The 19,709-nt window shown below is 30.4% G+C and overlaps 1 protein-coding gene across 1 annotated transcript in view; it reads left to right on the forward strand.

Annotated features, from left to right (window-relative positions):
* Nucleotides 1-18,529: 18,529 nt before the first annotated feature.
* The window catches only part of LOC125066005, a 106,340-nt gene continuing 105,160 nt past the window's right edge, over nucleotides 18,530-19,709 (forward strand). The window contains exon 1 of the mRNA XM_047673900.1: nucleotides 18,530-18,720. The gene's annotated coding sequence lies outside the window, so the exon portion shown is untranslated. The remainder of the gene's footprint in view (nucleotides 18,721-19,709) is intronic.

A 19,709-nucleotide genomic window follows, 5' to 3' on the forward strand; every position in this document is an offset into this window, starting at 1 on the left:
CATCTATTTTGTAGTAATATACATATTGTCTATTCCAACCACGGAGGACAAATGTCAAATAAACAACATTTGACATCGAATCGATGCGATATCATTGGTCAAGAGCTTGAATAATCTTGATATTTATTAGGAAAAAAATGACGTTTCGAACATCGTCGAAGCTGTTATTACTTTGGATGTTAAATTAAAGTGAATATAAGTAGTCAAAAGTTTGGAATTATAAAGATATATGTACTAACGTAGTGTACAACATAGCTGAGCTTATATCAAGGTCATGGAAGACGTAATCTAAGGTTTAGTTTTCTTCAGTCTTCCTTCGACTGGAAAAGGCTATATAAGTATAACCACTTTTAAATATACAGACAAACTATTTAGAAGTCTTAACCTTATTTCGGTCTTGATCTAATTCGCCGAGTGTCGGGAATCAAACGTACGAATTCGAAAAAAAACATAACAAATGTGTACTTCTATTCAAATATTTTATATTGTCTGTTTGAAAGCAGATATTATGTCATAAGTTATTAAGGATTTACTAAGTGTAAGTCGAGGTGAATTTAATAAAATTGTATCATAAATATTTAGCAACAATACATAAAAATAAATTGAATATACATTTTATATTATAAATGCTTGACAGTTCATGGTGAGCTTATATATATACTTTTCGTTATGAGATTATTTTGAATATTTTTTATCAGTTTTATTACGTCATAGATTATATCACAGGCGGACTGACAATTGGGCTACCTCGGGTCGCGTTGGTAAGCTGTCCATAGACATTGGTACTGAAAAAAATATACTCATATCATCAATACGCCACCAACCTTTGGAATTAAGATATTATGTGATATGTCCCTTTTACCTGAAGTTACACTGCCTCATTCAGCCTTCAAACAAGAATACATCAATACTACTTATTGCTGTTTGACGGTAGAATACATGATGAATGGGTGGCATCTACCCTACCACCAAGTGGTTATACTAGTACTATAATACTAATGGACGCACGCTCAAACGGTCATGAAAGAAGTTATACCATTATGGATATAGAGATATTTCTCCTGGCATGGAAAGGAATTCGGGGTTCAATTGAACCCATTTCCCTACTGTTAGTTCGAATTGCGTACCTTATACATAATATATATATATATATATATATATATATATATATATAATACGTGTATTTAAATAATTATATATATATATATATAATTATTTAAATACACGTGTTTTTTGGTTAAATGAATTTTCTCTTTATATTTCCCATAAAAAAAATACCATAAATATTATCATCAAGAATTTCTATGGTATGCATAATAAAGGATTTGGTTAATTTTGATCTGAATTATAAATGATTGATGTTTACCTTCAATTTGGAGCTAGGAACGATATCAGATAAAAGACAAAAATGATAAAACGCAAGCGTAAAAAATGTACATACAAACATTAAAATTTTCTAGATTTTTTAAAAATTTAAATCATTTATTCAATTGAAAACTATACTTTTATAAATCTCTTTAAGTTTAAATTTTATTAAATATTTAATTACAAATGTAATCGTATTCAAATGAAATATGTTTTAAGAAAGTATCAAAATTTTGATATCTATAATTCGAATCGAAAAACACTTCCTGTTTTATCACGATAACGATAGTATTCACTAAAAGAATCAATCTTTAAAAATTAATAACAAAATTAACTCACACGCATTCCTTGAAATCGTTCTTCAATTCGCCACTTGCGTTTCGCAGAGTTCATAAAGTTTTTTCTCGTGTACGGTTCAATCTGCCAAATAAATCAATGAATGGTCAGCGGGTCCGGTTGTATTGAGTGAATTAAGAGTAAGTTATTTATATACACGGACGGTGATAAATATTTAAGGTACCGTAATCTCGTTATTGCATCATTGGGCGCCAATTTTAAACCTGCTGTGGGATTATTCTGTTTGATAACATCAGAATATGAATTCAGATTTTAAATAAGGAATGAGAACAGATAATTAAGTCATAGATTAGCTGATGCCCAAAAACGATGCCAGTGCTAATTAAGGAAAGGAGTTTCTTTTGGGCCTCTTAACACAGGTTTATTCTTCCAAGCTGACAAATATATCTAAATGTTTAGGAAACAGTGCTTATCTGATTATTACTTTTCCGGAGATCCGAATAAAAAAAATACATTATAGATTTCAAAATAAATATGCTCGTGTAAATTGAATCAAACGATGATATCGATTCAAAAATGTTATTATATTCAACCTTATTCCACCCTTAGGTGTTGGAATTTCAGAATCATTAAATCAGTACACAACCAGTCAATGAATACTTACTATATAATTTTTAATTATTTATTTAAACGACTATTTGCTAATAATATGATTTTTAATTTAATTTTTTGACAGACTTCTTACATTAAAAAAATAGCTAAACTTAAACATTCCATTCCAGAGTACGCTTATATTTAGAACACTTCAATTGTTAAAAATAAAATAAAGAAACTACACATGGAACATCTTCACAAGGAATAATATAATCGTATTAAGTAAAGAGGTTAAATATTTAGGTAATCAATCAGAGTTATGTCGTGTTGTCAGTCTTCACCTTGTTTTTTCATCAGGTTTGTGTCCGACTGTTACTCGACTTACCTAATAAAGCGAACTCGAGGTTAGTAGGCTGTACGTGTTAGGTCATTTCTCTGAAAACATTAGCCTTTTCGAGCAGGAATTTTGTTGAGAAAATCTACAAATATTTCGTTATTACTTTTAATGGATTAGTATCAATGTTCGTGATGGGACATTGCTGAATAAATTATAATCTGAGATTATTTAAACGTTTATTAAACAAGTTCACCTTCGTCTATAAAGTGATGTATTAAGACGAGTTATTGATGAACATATATTATAAATTTTAAGTTACTTTAACTTAATGAATGCACAGACAAACCTACTGATGGTCAAATGTATCCTTTATCTCATTCAACCTTTTACCGTCTAAGCAAGGGATGACCAATCTTTCATTACGTAGTCTACTTTGTATGTATGTATGTAAGTGCTGTATTATGACTTATTAGCACAAAATACTACTGCTAGATAGGCGTCCCTTATCTCATTCTACCATTCACGATAACCATCATCACGTAGTCTAGTTAACCCCCTACCATCGTCCGACCGTATTTCAGAATCGTCTTCTATTTGAGTTGTTATCATAATACATGAGTTCCTAATTTCACGCAAAGAGTATTTGTCATGCGATAGACGTTTCCAGAAGACGTCAGTGATTTAAGTGAAGCGTAATGTAGTATTCCCGATGCAGTCTATCAGTCTGACTATCAGTATTTTGCGTTCCATTGCTTGATAAACCTGAGACGAGACATCTGCTGACCGGTACGAGACCAAGTTTGGAAAACACATGTCAGGACGGGAAGTATTCACATCTCCATAAGTTCACATTTAAGGAATATCGATATATCGTACATATTAAAAAGTGTAACGGTGCCGCATGTGTGTTAGTGTGTTCGCTTGTGTTTGTGTGTATGCATTATGTTAAATTTAACTGTAGATATAAATAATAATTTCTAGAAATATCGTAAAAGTTGTTTTGTTATCCCGGGAAATGACAAAACGTAACGGATATTCAAAAAACTGCATCAGCATATTCAATATCTACGCAAAGAATGCCGAAAACATAAACATGTGTGTGTATAACACATACATGTCCATGTGCATACTACACGCTTAACTTCCTTGAATTATTGGAACTGAAAATATATCAGAATAAGGTAGTTATTTTGGGTGCTATCGTCCGTCCTCGACATTATTCGCTCGTTTAAAGCTAACGTTCCAGTGAACAGCTTTTAATTAGATTTATTATAATAATATATTAGTTTTGTTTATTCGTCTTTATAATATAAACACTAATTTTCAACTTTACTTTGCTTAGCTAAAGTGTAGTAAATATTTTGTATGTTTCGCGATGTAATTGTTTCGACGTAGTTTAAGAGGGAATTGTAGATCCAGTCGCTTTTATAACAGTTGTGAGGAAAATTATGACAAACACTACAGAGATGAGTTGGGTTTAAGTGTTACTTAAGGTTTAAAATTAATAAAATAATTTAAGTTGCAATGATCCAAGATGTATGAAATAGCACAATATTTAAAAAACGCAATGCGTTTTGTCCGTTCAGAAAGGTTACACCTCTCTGAATGATAGCTACCCTGATAGGCGAAGACAAAATTTGTCGCGGTATTATTATAATTATAGACACTATTTCTGTCGGAACGAATCTTAATTATGAAACTAAACGAGATATTAATTCATTCATCTTTGAAATTACTTTCAACTGTTAATAGAATGTTAAGTAACTTTTTCTTATCGTCGTTAATCGATTAATACGTGAGTTTATTGAATGCGTAAGCGTTTTTTAACGATGTCTATTATAGTTGTTGATAACAATATGCCATTGTTTAATTCTTTTGACTTGTGTTGTCGTATTTTATCTATTTATGTTGTATATTAATATGTTAATTAAATCATTGATTAAATGGACAAGAGTCATGATAATGATCTCTATCCCAAAGCGCTCGAGTTTGTTTGTTTTTAAGCACTTATGATGTATGGAACTGTTCGATATCAAAATATCGAATTCTAAAGAATTTAATTTAATATAATGACGCGTCAATTAAAATACTTTTTGATACAGTCATTGGTACTCAAGATATGCTAGATAAAATCATTATTTACGAAAATACGCACACAAACATTTCTTTTAAATATAGATAATTGAACTTTGGGCACACTATACTTAAGAATTTGTAAAAAAAAAATTGTAATTATAAAAGTAATCTGTTAACCTTACTTAAATCAGTGATTATATTAAACATAGCTTGAATAAAAGGACACGTCATAATTAATAAAAAATGTTTGAATGATCTCCATAGTAATAGCTTCACTACTTCTTTGAATGAGTGGAGCATCCTTACATTGAACAAGAATTTACGAGAAGTCTTGTATCGTATATCGAGCTGCGGGTGGCATGGCACAGTTCTTCTGACCGACATTGGTTACGGGACCATGAGATATTACGTGCGTAATAGTATAATCTTCAGATGTTTTTACAGGAATTAAAGCTGATTGAGTATCTCAAATATCATTATATTTTATCTGAGCATTGATATAACACCCAATTATAGTTTGATTAGTACTCTCTCATTGGTCGAAATTCAACCGTTATTAATTGATAACAAAAATATTAATGAAATGATTTGACAAATAGGAAATGAATGGAATGAGGCTCATCAGAATGATACCTTGTCATTATTTAAAAAAAAAAAACAAATTTCATAAAAAACGTCATTGATTTTTAACTTTGACATGAGGTGTTGTCATTGATAGTGTGAAGTGCGCACGTACTACGCAAGCAACTATTTACTATTTTTGATTGCTAGACCCTATAGTAAATTTGTATGTGTTAAATGCATGGTAGTGTGTGTAATGATTTTTTTATCATACTCTTCCGTCCGCCTAATTTTCGTAAAACAGTTACAAAGTTTTTGCTTCACATATTAATCTATATAATTATTATTATAAAATTAATTATAAATCTTTCAATAAATTGTAAAATTAAAACGAATGCCGTTTAATTGATTGAGAATGTATTCTATGAATATATTACCAATAAACTTCACTCAGGTAAAGTCTGGCCAAATCTCTAGCTCAGTGCCAAGGGAACCGTAACTGAAGGTTGCCAGTTCAATTAAAATTTGTGTTTTTATTTATCTCGTGCTCGATGGTCAAAAAAAAACATCGTGATGAAATTTGTACGTGTCGTTTGAAAATTAGCTATGCCATGTTGACCGATTGGATATTGGAGCACTGTTATTGAATAAGCTTCAATATGTATTTTGTTGGGACTGACTAACTCCATGCGTAGTGTATGATGTTAGTCTATCAATGGGACATTTAAATGGTGTTTATTTTAAAGTTTATCGTAAATATATTACAAAAATAATAGTGCTCACTTTAACGTCTAAATTATCATAACTTTCTTATGATAATTTTCAAATTTAGGTATTTTTGTCGAGACTGAATGCGCATTGGGAAAACTCGATTTTATTTTATTATCAATCGTACACCTATGTAATAACTGTAAAACGCCTGCGTTATAGCTTACGGTGTAACACGTAACCGAATGTCGAGCTACAAAATACAAGCCTAAAAACATTTTGAGTCAACGAGCATTATCGTCTTTATATCATTGTATTACGGTTCAAAATAAATTGATTAAAATTGCAACAGCTTAAAAATACACCTCCCACGTTTTGCCGCCAAAAAGAGTTATTTGTCTCGTACATTAACTGAACAATGAACCGTTAAGCATACAATGATGTCCCCTTTGCGTAACTGATGCATGGACATTACATACAGTTTTCTTTTTAAATATTTCACGAGCTGTATATTTATTGCGTTCATCCATTGCTTATACATAGATTATATCAAGAATGTTACGTTATGTTATGTTTTATTGAATAAATTTAAAATGCTGGAAATTAATAGTGAATATTGTTAAATGGTTTTTTACTGACATTTAAATTAGTATTAAATTCTTTATTATCACATCATTATTAAGTGTTGATTTGACTAATCGTTACAAGAAGATTTACACGCGTATTAAATTACATGTTTTTTTTTTTTGAGATTCGAAGGTATTAAAGGTGGTACGACGTGCTCGCCACTAACACACCATTAGCTTCGCTAAAAATAAATTTTAAATTAAATAAAAATTAACGAAAATGTGTCTTATAAGGATATAAGATTGCAATCTATTATAAAATACATGTCTTTATTAAACGAAAATTTGATGAAACATCAATCCAAATACACTTTAAACTTTAAATATAATCGTATATTAACATATCGGAATGTTGTAAGGAATTGTATAACGGAATAAAGAGTGTTCCGCTATATACTTTTGTGATATAAGTATATCTGTTATTATATTTTTAACAGATACTAATTGCATGCATCTGCAAAATGTCAGTGCCAATGTCAACTCGTAGATGTTGTCATGAAGTGTAATACTGTTGAGTGTATTTAGGCCTAGATAACATAACTTTATTTGAGTTATATTGATTTCATCTTCGACGCTAACGTTACCGGAAAAATAAACCGTGTCAATGTATACTTAAGTATACATTGACACGGTAATATAAAAACACACAAAATCTGACGATTTGCAATTTATTTAATACTAGCTAAACTCGCGACGTTATCCATGCGAAATTTATAAAACTTATAACACACAATAAACCCCCATTTTAACACTTCAAGGGTGCAATAAAAATAACTATCTCCTCCCACAGAACTCAAACTATCAACACCTCAAATGTCATCTAAATCGGTTCAGCGTGGCGGCTTAAGCTAAATACTTTCTCATAGTATTAAGTCATCATATTTTTTCACTATACTCCCAAACGTTTCTTATTTATAACATTGTCACTGGTATTAAGAACGTAACCAATATACAGTGAAATGAACAAAGTTTGTTTAAACCCAAACCCAGCTTGAACAAACACTTTTTGTGTTTAATTTAAAAAAAACACACAATTTTTTGTATAATACCAAATTATTATAAATGGAACGGTTACAATGTTATTGATAAGTGACGTATTGATTACACGGAAGATCATTTCTTTAAAGGGCGAGGACAGTTCAGCACTTAATTAAATTGTAATATTACAACTAAACTTGAATTAAACAAAAAACACACAATACAAATCGTGGACAAACATATACTTACAAAATTGTAAGTGTATGTTTGTCCACGAATTTCTCGAAAACTGAAAGTGGTATTAAGATGATTATTAAATCTAAGTTAGGTACACTTCAACTTAGGGAACAGTGTAAGTTTCATTAAAATCGGTCTAGTATTTTCATAGATCAATGTTTTTATTTTTAGTTCACTAATTTCTAATTTTGAAGTCTGTTAATTTTTTTATAAATTGTATCATAAGACGAGGAGTGTCAGAGTAAAGAGAGAGCGGAGGTAACTATAATTTCGTTATGATTAGCAATGATTCATGCAATTAATTTTTATAATCTTAATAATAAAACTCTTAATTATATCGTGAGACTCGAGGAAGTTTCGAACTAATAAATCCGAGGTTGTCACTAATAAATATTTATATTAAGATAATATATTGAATATCGCACGAGCTTTCTTCTCGGCTAACTTTCGCATTTCTTCGAACTTGTTTGTAGTTTGTTTGGTTATATATTTAAGGGTTGCCAGTAAACAAAAAAATCTATAATAAAGGTAATTCAACTTAATATAAAGTTCCTTGTGAAATGTTTGTAAAATTTAAAATAAATTTATAGATTTTAAAATTTCCGAATCTGTTAACACACGAAGGCACATTGTTCACTCATGTTAAATTGTCAGCGTGTGTCAACAAATGTATTTAATCTAATTGGTATTTTGTTTTGCCGTCTTTTTTCTTACCTTAGTCATTTCACCTGCACTAAGACATGCTGTTAGCACGAGTGCTACTCATACTTATGCACGCTGATTCTTTTGGGTGGAGGGGTGCGCCATCGTATGTGAGTAAATATACACGTATGAGAAATTTGTTCAGAGACAGCAACGCTCGAAGTTCGGGAGCAATCTGAATTTTTCAATTCAATGATAAATATTATATACTGAAAGAATGGAATGACAACCCTAGTACAATATAAAAAAAAAAATTGCCGTAAAAGTAGCTTTAAAATTTTAAAGAATTCAAATATAAGTATTACATTATTTATTTAAAAAATCAAGTCATCCCTCTTTATTCAGCGAAAGAAAATGACCAATAACGCATTTGCTCTTCTGACGATTTACTTATCATGAACAAGGCCTAAAGCCTATTGCTTCAGGCTTTGCTCATGATTTATATTTATATATATACTATATATCAGGATCTTTTGATTTTTATAAAAAAAATATATTATTCAATAAACAAATATTCGATCCCGAAAAATCTTTATATTTCATTTAATTTAATAAATTTATGAACTATTTTTATTAAAATATAGCTGTAAATTTTTAATAGGATGCCTAATTATAATTATTCCTTTTTTAAATAAAATATACTTCATATAAACACATTTATAAGCCATTCATCCCTTTACAGAAAATATATTATTTAAATTATATTTACGTATTTTATCTTATTTTAAAAATTCTTATTATTTGATAACAAAAATATAAAACGAATATTATCAAGTAATACAAATCAAGCAATTAACATTGCGAACGAACACGCGGTATCGCAAAGCAAGCAGCCAAAATGTTAATAACGAAATATCGATTTACTGCAATCGACTGAGATTTTTATTTGTAATCGAATGAATTGTTTAATCGATTTATGTTCTTTAATAAAATAATCATTTCAGTATCGTGTTAAGAGTAATAGGTTTTTAAATGTACCCAGGTCGCGATAATACATCAGGCGAGTTTAATAAATTGCCAATATTTTAATATTTTTAATGTATGTGTATTGTGCGTGCGTATTCAAAACCTACCTCGATTAAAATGTTTGCATATCGAAGTAAATGTATCAATGTCTCGAATGAAACATTTTGAATATTAAACTTTGCCATGTCATGTTATTTTATATTAATGTACGCAATTGTATAATGATAAGTTTTAAAACTAATATCATTGCGATATAATTAAAAAGATATTATGTTTAATGTTAGTATTAGTGCTCTATATATTATAGCTGGAGTAATCATTATTTTTTATAAATGACACATTTTATAACCAACTCGTTACATCATCTCCTGGAACATCGCTAGTTTTGCTCATTTCAAACATGATGTAAACCTCTAAACTTGTTGGGCTCAAGACATGACATACCTAGACGTAGAATAAAAAAATAAGTACCTTTAAAATCCATTAAGTTCTAAAAGCGGCAACACTCAAACCATTGCAGAATACACAAAAACTAAAATATTCATTTTTCATAATTTAAGCGCCATATGAAGAATAGTAATTAAAAATTAAACGCGAAACGTGTCTTTTGTATATAAGATGACATCACACGTTCGCAAAAGGAAAATGTGTCTAAGTTAAGGTCGACGACCTCCCATAACCGCCTTAAAAGGGACCCCGCATTTGCAGAATAAGAGGAAATTAAACATAAGCCAAAAATGTTGCTTTTGAGTTTATTTGAACAGTGAGAACGTTTAGTGTCAATAGGTAAAAAGATATACTTGAAATTATTTATAAAATATACAAGGAAACGAAATGTAACAAACTTTTGGCACTATATCATGTAAAAATATACTAATGTCCTGACGGTGTTTTCCTTTGCCACCAAGTACAAGATGAATTTAAAATGAATATCATTCAAACAGAAATGAACGCATGGATGGATTTAAGCTAGCAATCTTCAGTTAAGGTCGACATGTTCGTATGATAGCCTTAAATGAACATTGTTGATACCTGACATGACGGATTTTAGAGATGATTATCAAAAGGAGACTAGGCGACTGTGAAAGCCATTATACAGGTGCACTATATTTTCTTTCGTTATTATAGATAATCCGATGAGACGGCAATTTCATACAACTGGAAAAAAAAACAAGTCGCTTCCAGACTTCGGATGTTAATGGAGTTTACGTGATTGAAAAACCAAATAACTTTTGAATGCTATGACCTGGGAATCTTGCCCAGTACCGCAAGTTCTGCAGCCTCATGTACTAGTCACTAGACCAATGAGACACGTATCTATACACTTTTACATCGTCTATGAACGCAAGATTATCGTGCAGTGCCGGAGGCATATAATGATATCTTACTCATTATCTTTCGCATTTATTTCATGATATGTTCGAACTCAATAATAATTGTAAAAGTTAATAACACATAAGTGTTTATTTTGTATAATATTTTTTAATTTGCTATTTAAACACCTAATCTCGTGTATATCAATCTATCTGGATGCCGCGAGCCCATTCACTTGATACTTAAGTAGATGGCGCCAGAATACGGCCGAGATGACCCCGATGGCATGGTCGGTGCCCAAGGAGTTACTGGTTCAAGATAATTATTTCAAGTGTTATCTTAACTTTAACTTATCTCGAACGGTAAAGGAAGAAATTACGAGGAACATTAATAATTTGAATAATAGAAAGGAGGTTAATTAAAACTAGCAGATTGATTAAAATCGTAAAATTAAATTTTACGATTTTGAGAAATTTCTAGAAGCTTCTAGAACTTCTTTTGCAAAAAAAAATATTATGGAAAATAATGTTATGTCTTAAATAAAAAATACCACGTAGGTTTATGTGTCATCCATAAAATAATTCCCAATCAAATATTGTTAACGAACCTTTACTATGACGAGTTTTTATTAATGAACCCAAGGTCACAAGTTATGATGACTCATATTACTTGCTAATAAGAGAAATAATAGAAGCAAATTTTACCAGATACGTCATCGTTAATATCTGTTGGGTTTTGCCCCTACTTTTAAACATTGTGACGTTTTAATGTCCTGTATAGATTACAAACAAAAATGTACTTATTATAATTATGCTATATTTCTGTATTTAGAATATCTGTTAATAGGTTTTTTTGTAATCATATAGGTATTTCCTTTTCAGTCAATGTCTAGCGCGGATTAACGCAGATTAAGAAGCGTTTTTTTTGTTTAAACGTTTTTAGCCATACAAACATTTATATAAATGTATTCCTAATAACAAACGGAAGAGTCGTTGCTGTTCAAAGCCGGATTAAAATAATCTGATACTTTTTCATATCGCGAACCTGTTTTTTTTCGCAGAAGATTTGATGTTTTTTTTTGTTAATCACCCGCAAAACGTGTTGATAAAATTCACTTTGCTCTATTTTATCGTAGAGCCCTAATTAATCTTTTTATAGTTGTCGACTGTGAAATTTGCATATACCTAAACTTAGCACAAAAAACCGAAACATCGACGTCAGATGGGAATGAACCGTGAAGGTGATCTTGTTGTGTATGTGTATACAATATTTGTCAAATGGATCGAGTTTAGGGATTATTTTTTTTTTATACGAAAAACAGTTCGTTATAGTAATAAATGTTACAAAGCATTTTTTTGCATGATTGATATTTGTACTTTTTTAATATACCTATAATTTATTTACACTTTTTTTATTTATATTTAAAGGAAACAAACGAATAAATAGGATTAACTAATATGTAATTGATCAACATCCCAACAATATGAAATCGTTTCTAACGATGAGATCTAAGATGCCATGACTTGTGGATCACTTACTCTTCCAACCAGACAAATGAAACTGCATACAGGACTTCTGAGAAAAAAAAAAAGCAAAAATTCTTTGCCTAATAAGTATGAAGACTAATGATCAACTAGAATAATCTTTTGTAAGTAAGTTTTATATCATCGATAATTATATTTTCTTTATATTTAATCTTATCAAAAACTATGACCATTTTTTTATATAAAATTAGTGAAGGAATATACATCTATAAAATTGAAGCATTTATTTCTCAAATTAACACGAAATAATAAAAGTATTTTTCTTTAAGTTGTTTTAGATTTTATTAGTCACATTAATTGCTTCCGTTATAGAATAGCGCATTAATCGATTATAAAAGATATTTTAAAGAAGGTTTGTTATTAATACTTGAGCCACCGATGGGACTATCATGCTATTTAAAGTAATATTTATGCTTTATATGTCATTGACATAATATAAAAAATAAGTGTTCATACAAAATTATAAGTTTGCACATTTAAATATGCCTAAATTAACTTACGGGGAGTGAGAGATACGAGATGTTTCATATTTATTAACTTACATCACAATTTAATTGTATGTGCGGAAATTATAAATTACATCATATTCCGTTCGAAACATCATACTTTGTTAAATTCGAATTATGAAAATGAAATTGCTTTTAAAGCAAAAATACCAATATTTCTTTATTTAGCTGTGACACAGATAATAAATCAGTCTTGATGATTTGTTAGATTTAGTTTTGTGACTATGTGATTGTTGTTTTTTTTTAATTAAATAATAACTTATAAACCTATGTTTAGCTCTTTCTTTCAAACATATTTGGCATTCGAAAGGAGAAGACACAACATTATTTAACTAATAACGTCCACGATGAAATTAAAATATAAAGTAATGAACCATGAGTCAAGAAATTTTGGTTATTATCTGCTAATTTTGTGACTTTTTGGTCTCTCTCTCGTGGTCCGTTTGTATAATTGTATTAATGATATTACATTTGTATTGTGATATTCCAATTTGTAAAACAAGTTCAGTTTTTATTATTGTAGATATGTTAAAATCGATTAGATGCCTTTTTCTAACACAATAATGATGACTGTATATCTACAGTCAAGACAATATAAAAACTCAAATGAAATAAAATGAGTGAAAAGAATGTACTGTGTCAACGAGGTCATTGAAAGAAGAAGAAAAATAAATGGTCTTTTCGCTATACGCCACACGCCAACTATTAAATCCAGATATTGTAATGTTATCATTCAACGCTAAACCAATAGGTACTTTTATGAATTTAAGATTTCTTATTACAAATGTAAGTACAGAACCATAAATGAGTTCTTGATGAAAAAAATATGTTTATGGTTTTAATTGGTCAACTTATTTAGAAGTTAAGCGATCACTAACACACGTACATTACAATTACTATTTATATAAAAATATTTTTATAATTATAAAACGAACAAATTAAATAGCTATACTTGATTCGAATATCAACAAAAATATTTACATATCATATTGGTATTCAAATTATGACCTTACGTTCATAATTATAGTTAAAAAAGATAATCGTACAGCTTAAGAGTAGATCTGTATATCACAAATTATCTCATTACCTCAGCCTTTGAGCCGCCGTAGCTCCTCTTGAAGAGATAATTATACCTTCGTTAAATGTAGAAACAACAGCATAACTTGCACTATTAAATGGACGGTGATTACTAAATAAATAATATAATATTTGTTTGGATCTATGAGAGGTCTACACGATAACCCGAATCGACAGAAAAACTGCAATAGTGGCCAATTTAAGATTATCCATTTTTGCATGTATTACATTGCGTAAACATGCTCATAAACATATATGTAATTTTTCCCATTTCTTTCCTCTCTGTAATAGTCCTGTGGAATGACTTCAACACGATCTGAAGAAGATCAGGCGAACCAACGGCTTTTTGTACTCTCTAAGGAAATACTTGCTGACATTCCGGCATGATATATTATATAATTATATTTCACTAACATAATATATGATATATAGAGGAACTACTGAGTTTCTTTGCGATTCTTCCCGGTGGAGTCTACATTCCGAACCGGTCGTAGCTTTACTTTTAATATATTTAGTTCTGTAAATGACTTGTAAAAGCTTACTTGAATAAAGTATATTTTGATTCTGAAGGTTTCTAAATATGAGGTGCTTATTAACAATGTCAGATATACTTTATTTGTATTGTATCTGTTCATAATCACGTATTCTCTTTTTCGTCTTACGATCTTAGTGATTTGTTTTTTTTTTTTGTCTAGTAATTACGAATCATTAGTTCACAGACTACTTGAAGGAAACTATTGGACGTCAATCTCGTCACTGGTTTTGGTTCTCGAATCTTGTACATTAAAACGATCCCTATCTATATTTTTATGGGTCATAATATGCACGTGCCATAATTTTTAATTGTGTATACAGATTGAAAATCTATTTCTTTGTGGTGAATAAATCAAACATTAACAAAAAGTTGTAGTCTTTGTGATAGGAGCCAACTAGCAATAAAATATAATTCACAATATCAACCCATTATCTTATTTACAAATGTCAGACTTTGATTTGACCTTTCATTTTGCCAAAGATTTAAATATCTGGGCGTTGCCTTTTAGCTGTTATGATTTTCAAGCTATAAGTGCTTATTAACTATTAAGATATATCTATAAATTTACGAGCCGAGATGGCCCAGTGGTTAGAACGCGTGCATCTTAACCGATGATTTCGGGTTCAAACCCAGGCAGGCACCACTGAAATTTCATGTGCTTAATTTGTGTTTATAATTCATCTCGTGCTCGGCGGTGAAGGAAAACATCGTGAGGAAACCTGCATGTGTCTAATTTCAACGAAATTCAGCCACATGTGTATTCCGCCAACCCGCATTGGAGCAGCGTGGTGGAACCAAAACCTTCTCCTCAAAGGGAGAGGAGGCCTTTATCCCAGCAGTGGGACATTTACGGGCTGCTTATGTATGTATGTTATATAAATTTACAACAAAAAACCTATGATTACTAGTATAATTTTTCATGCATATTTATGAAATACATTTATGTTGATTTGAATTAAGACTTTCAATGTTTTTGAAAATGTTTATTAACGCCTCGACTAATCGTAGGAACCAAATTATAAATGGTATAGTAGAAAGTGCTCCCTGCAGTTCAGGAATGACATAAATTACATAAATTAATAATTTATTCGTTATTGATGTCTATTGGTAGAATATTTTTAATCTATTATTGATAGCATCAACAATTTAGAGTGATCCCTCATTAAATAGTGTTCATGTATATAGAGCATTAGACATTCAGGATTGTAGCTGTTCTTTTAACTATCTGTTGTATAATGAATGAATGAATGAACATTTGTCACAAAATGAATGTATGTATGAGTTGCAAGCTGTTTTTTATTTAACGTAACATGTGTCAAAAGTATTAGTCAAATCTTGCAACTGAATTTTAAACCAGTTTCAAACATCTGATTAATTTTAGAAACGTCTTTGGTGCTGATTATTTTGAAATATAGTATCATGCAATGGTATTCTATAAACCCTCTTTAATAAATAGCTATCCTTTTTAGATATCACTAAAACATGAGTACAAAATTTTCTTAATTTAAGGATAGTTGTTGTTGAGTATAGTTTTCACTAAGAAAAACACCTAGTAGATGCTCTAAATATTTATACTTTTTATTTTAAATTAAACAACAATATTATTTGCAGTATTACGTTTACCGCCTGTAAATTTCCCACTGCTGGGATAAAGGCCTCCTCTCCCTTTGAGGAGAAGATTTGGAGCATATTCCACCACGCTGCTCCAATGCGGATTGGTGGATATGTGGCAGAATTTCATTGAAATTAGACACATGCAGGTTTCCTCACGATATTTTCTTTCACCGCCGAGCACGAGATGAATTATAAATGCAAATTAAGCCTATGAAAATTCAATGGTGCTTGCCTGGGTTTGAACCCGCAATCATCGGTTAAGATGTACGCGTTCTAACCACGGGATCATTTCGGCTCTATTTGTAGTATATTAAAATATATTTGTATAGTATATTTTCATGTTTTTATAGAATTACATCATATAACATTTTAAGACCAAATAACACAAAATATTTAAATGATTCGAAATTAAAAGTCAAACGATGTTCATAAAATATTCGTGTAATGTTACCAAGTTCGTCACCCGCGTGTCGTAACCGAATATCGAATCCACTACAATCGGGGCCAATGCCGAATGTCATAGCGATGATACAGTGTAAGGCCGCGTGCATTCTTCAATCATAACGCGTTTAAAACTTAATAAATTTATATTAAAATCAAAATATTATTGAATAAATACTTATATTAATTTTCAATTCAGATTTTGACACATTTTTAAAAAATAAAAAGTAACCCCTATTGAATTATATTTCCTAATATTTGAATATTAAACTTTTATAATTTCCTTATACAAGCTTAGGATAACTATGATGTAATTATTGAGTTACGAGTTTGTATATGTTAAAAACCTACAACATCAAATTCATCTGGAAAGAAATGTTTGGCTTGATAATGCTATATTATTGTTTATTTAACTGATATTCTTTCAAGACAAATGTTATTAAATGAAGCGTCAATAAGGCGATGAATTACTGCCCGCATGCGATATAAAAAGTCGCTAAGCCTAACACAAGTGATAGGCGTTAAAAGAGTGTAACTAGGAATATGAGGCATTAGCTTTAATGAATTTGGGGTATTGCTACTAATCTTTTTTTTTAAATCAGAACCTTTTGAGAAAAGTCGTCGATGTTCAGTCATCCTAAATCAACATCAAAGCTCGTCCTACGACCTGATGTACCATTTAAGACTAAATAATAATTTTGTACCTCTAATTGTATTTAGCTGGTTGTAGGCTGAGACGATGAATCAGGCTCCTAACAATGATATTATAAATTATTGCTTGTTGTGTAAAACACACCTATGTTTCCCCGATTGTCTTACTTTTAGGATCGGTTTATACCATCGATACCAAAAGTTATGAGCCCAGGTCACTATTGTCTTTGACTTCCTCCAATTATTCCTTGCCTGGAAACTAGTATAGTTTGAATTATAAATCTGTAAAGTTATCTTAAGAATAATATGATTTCTCAAAAATAACATAAGTATTTTAATTAACAGAATTAGAAATATATGATTGAATTAACTTTGCCTGTAATTATCCCATTGTTGGAGGAGCAGAAGTTTAGAGAAGTGATTTGGGGCTTATTCCTTATTTTTATATTTGTTTATATAATGTCCATATGAATATTATAAAGAGATATTTATTTCATTTGTATATAGGGAGTAATCTCCGGAACTTGTGATTCTATTCTATATATTTTTTTCATAGCTAAATTATTGCCTAGTGCTATATGATATACCTGTACCGTATAAATGGCACCCGTGCGAAGCCGGGGCGGGTCGCTTGTGTTAATAAGAATAGCTTTCATTTTAGTATTCGAGTTCGGCTTCTGTCTGCATAACCTTGTTATTTAATACGAATTACATCTGTTAAATATTTCAAGGATTAGCGGAAAAGAACGAAATATTGACAGTGACCCGAATGAGGTGTTCTGCGTGACGTCAAGCAGAGATGGGTGATATTTATTAGTGACCTTATGGATGTGGGAGAAATGACAATCGTCATTTAGATCCGTGTGTTACCTTCACGTTGATGGTCCAAGTTATAAGATTCGTCACCGTATATACATATTAACATAATAAGGGCAGACCATTATAACGGTTTTTTTTATGAAAAGTTATGTTTCCAAACTAACTGTGGAGAATTATTATTATTATTAATATATATACGTGATTTTTTATATTTGTTGTCCGTGCCTGCGGGTCAGAAGCAAAAACCTATTGGGTACATTTTAAGTTCGAAAATGAAGCTAAATATCCTTTTATTTACAATCATATTGCGTATAATTTAATATTCCACGCTCATTTTTTTTAATTAACTGCGTTTTAGTTGAAATGGATAAAATATCGTATATTACAGTTTGGGTACGTTCTATATTTAAAAAAAAAATGCAATATTACTAATGTTTTTGCTAATAATTCTTTCAAAGTATAAGTTTTTAAGAAGAAATTGTCATAGCGAAATCCGCCATTTCTCAAGTCATGCACCTCAATCGTCAACAGCAAGGTGATTAGTATTTCGGACGGTGGGAGCGTACTCGCGCGCAGTCTCTCGCCGCCCGTCGCCCCGTGCGCCCACCGCCAATGCGCGCGCCGTACTAAAGCGCGATATCAGCCGCCCCATATAAGCGCTAATTTTCAAAAATAGAACGCGTGTATGACAGTGCATATCAGTGTTTTGTGCCAGCAATTGTGACGTTGAACGCGTACAAATATATTTTCACTACTTTCACCAATTTTGCAAGTGAGTTTTAGCTTATTTTCTTATTTATAATTGGTTGTTACACAATTTCAATACACGGAAGTTGGTGACGAAAGGTGTTTTTTTGATAAGTACGAGTACTTGCAGCAATTAGACGTGCGTGTGGAATATAAAATTTATGCGGAACTGTATTTGTATAAATGTTTATTAATTTAAAAAATTGCATGTTAATTACGAAAAAAATACTCATCATTCCGTTTGAGTTCATTTTTAATTGCTTGAATTTTAAATAATAAGTGTTCATATATATATATATATATTTTATTGTATTACACCCAACGAAAGATTTCAACGAGCGTCACGTACGCGTTGATGTCTTTACAACGGAGCGATCAGAACTGTTTCAATAAAATTGTATGATTATGTTACGTTTAAGCTGTACTTATATTTATAAAAGAAATATTTAATCAATAGATATTTAATGTTAAATTATTGACCATTGTCTTTAATGGACATTTGTTGACCTTGAAATAATGAAATTAAAGCTCGCAAACAAATTTTATTTATTTTGAAGTTGGTAATTTTTTTTCAATTATAAAGCTACTTTACTAAAACAATGGCCTCGAACTAGGGATTGTATCGTTATTAAATCAATCACTAGTTTGAAATATAGAGTCAAAGAAGTAACTCACGCAAGTCTGTCACTCTTTTATGAAAATTTAAAATATTTATTGTTACAAATTCAAAACATGACACAATTTATCGAAATATTATATCAGCTAAAGTCGGAATAGTTTCCTTATTTCATTATCTGGGAGCGAAATTTGTCGAAACTCTTGTTGCCTAAAGTCGTTACTGCATTTTGAAATTATATTGCAACTCTTGCAGTCACCGAGAAAGTACGAGTACAGCTGGTAAAAAAGTTTATATTGTAACTCAAGGTCACGAAACATTAAGTCCAGTATGAAATATAAAAAAAAAAACAAGTATAACTTAGTTTTTTCATACATAAAGTATGTCGAAATTTATAT

Source organism: Vanessa atalanta, chromosome 1, assembly GCF_905147765.1.
Source record: "Vanessa atalanta chromosome 1, ilVanAtal1.2, whole genome shotgun sequence".
Classification (NCBI taxonomy): Eukaryota; Metazoa; Arthropoda; class Insecta; order Lepidoptera; family Nymphalidae; genus Vanessa; species Vanessa atalanta.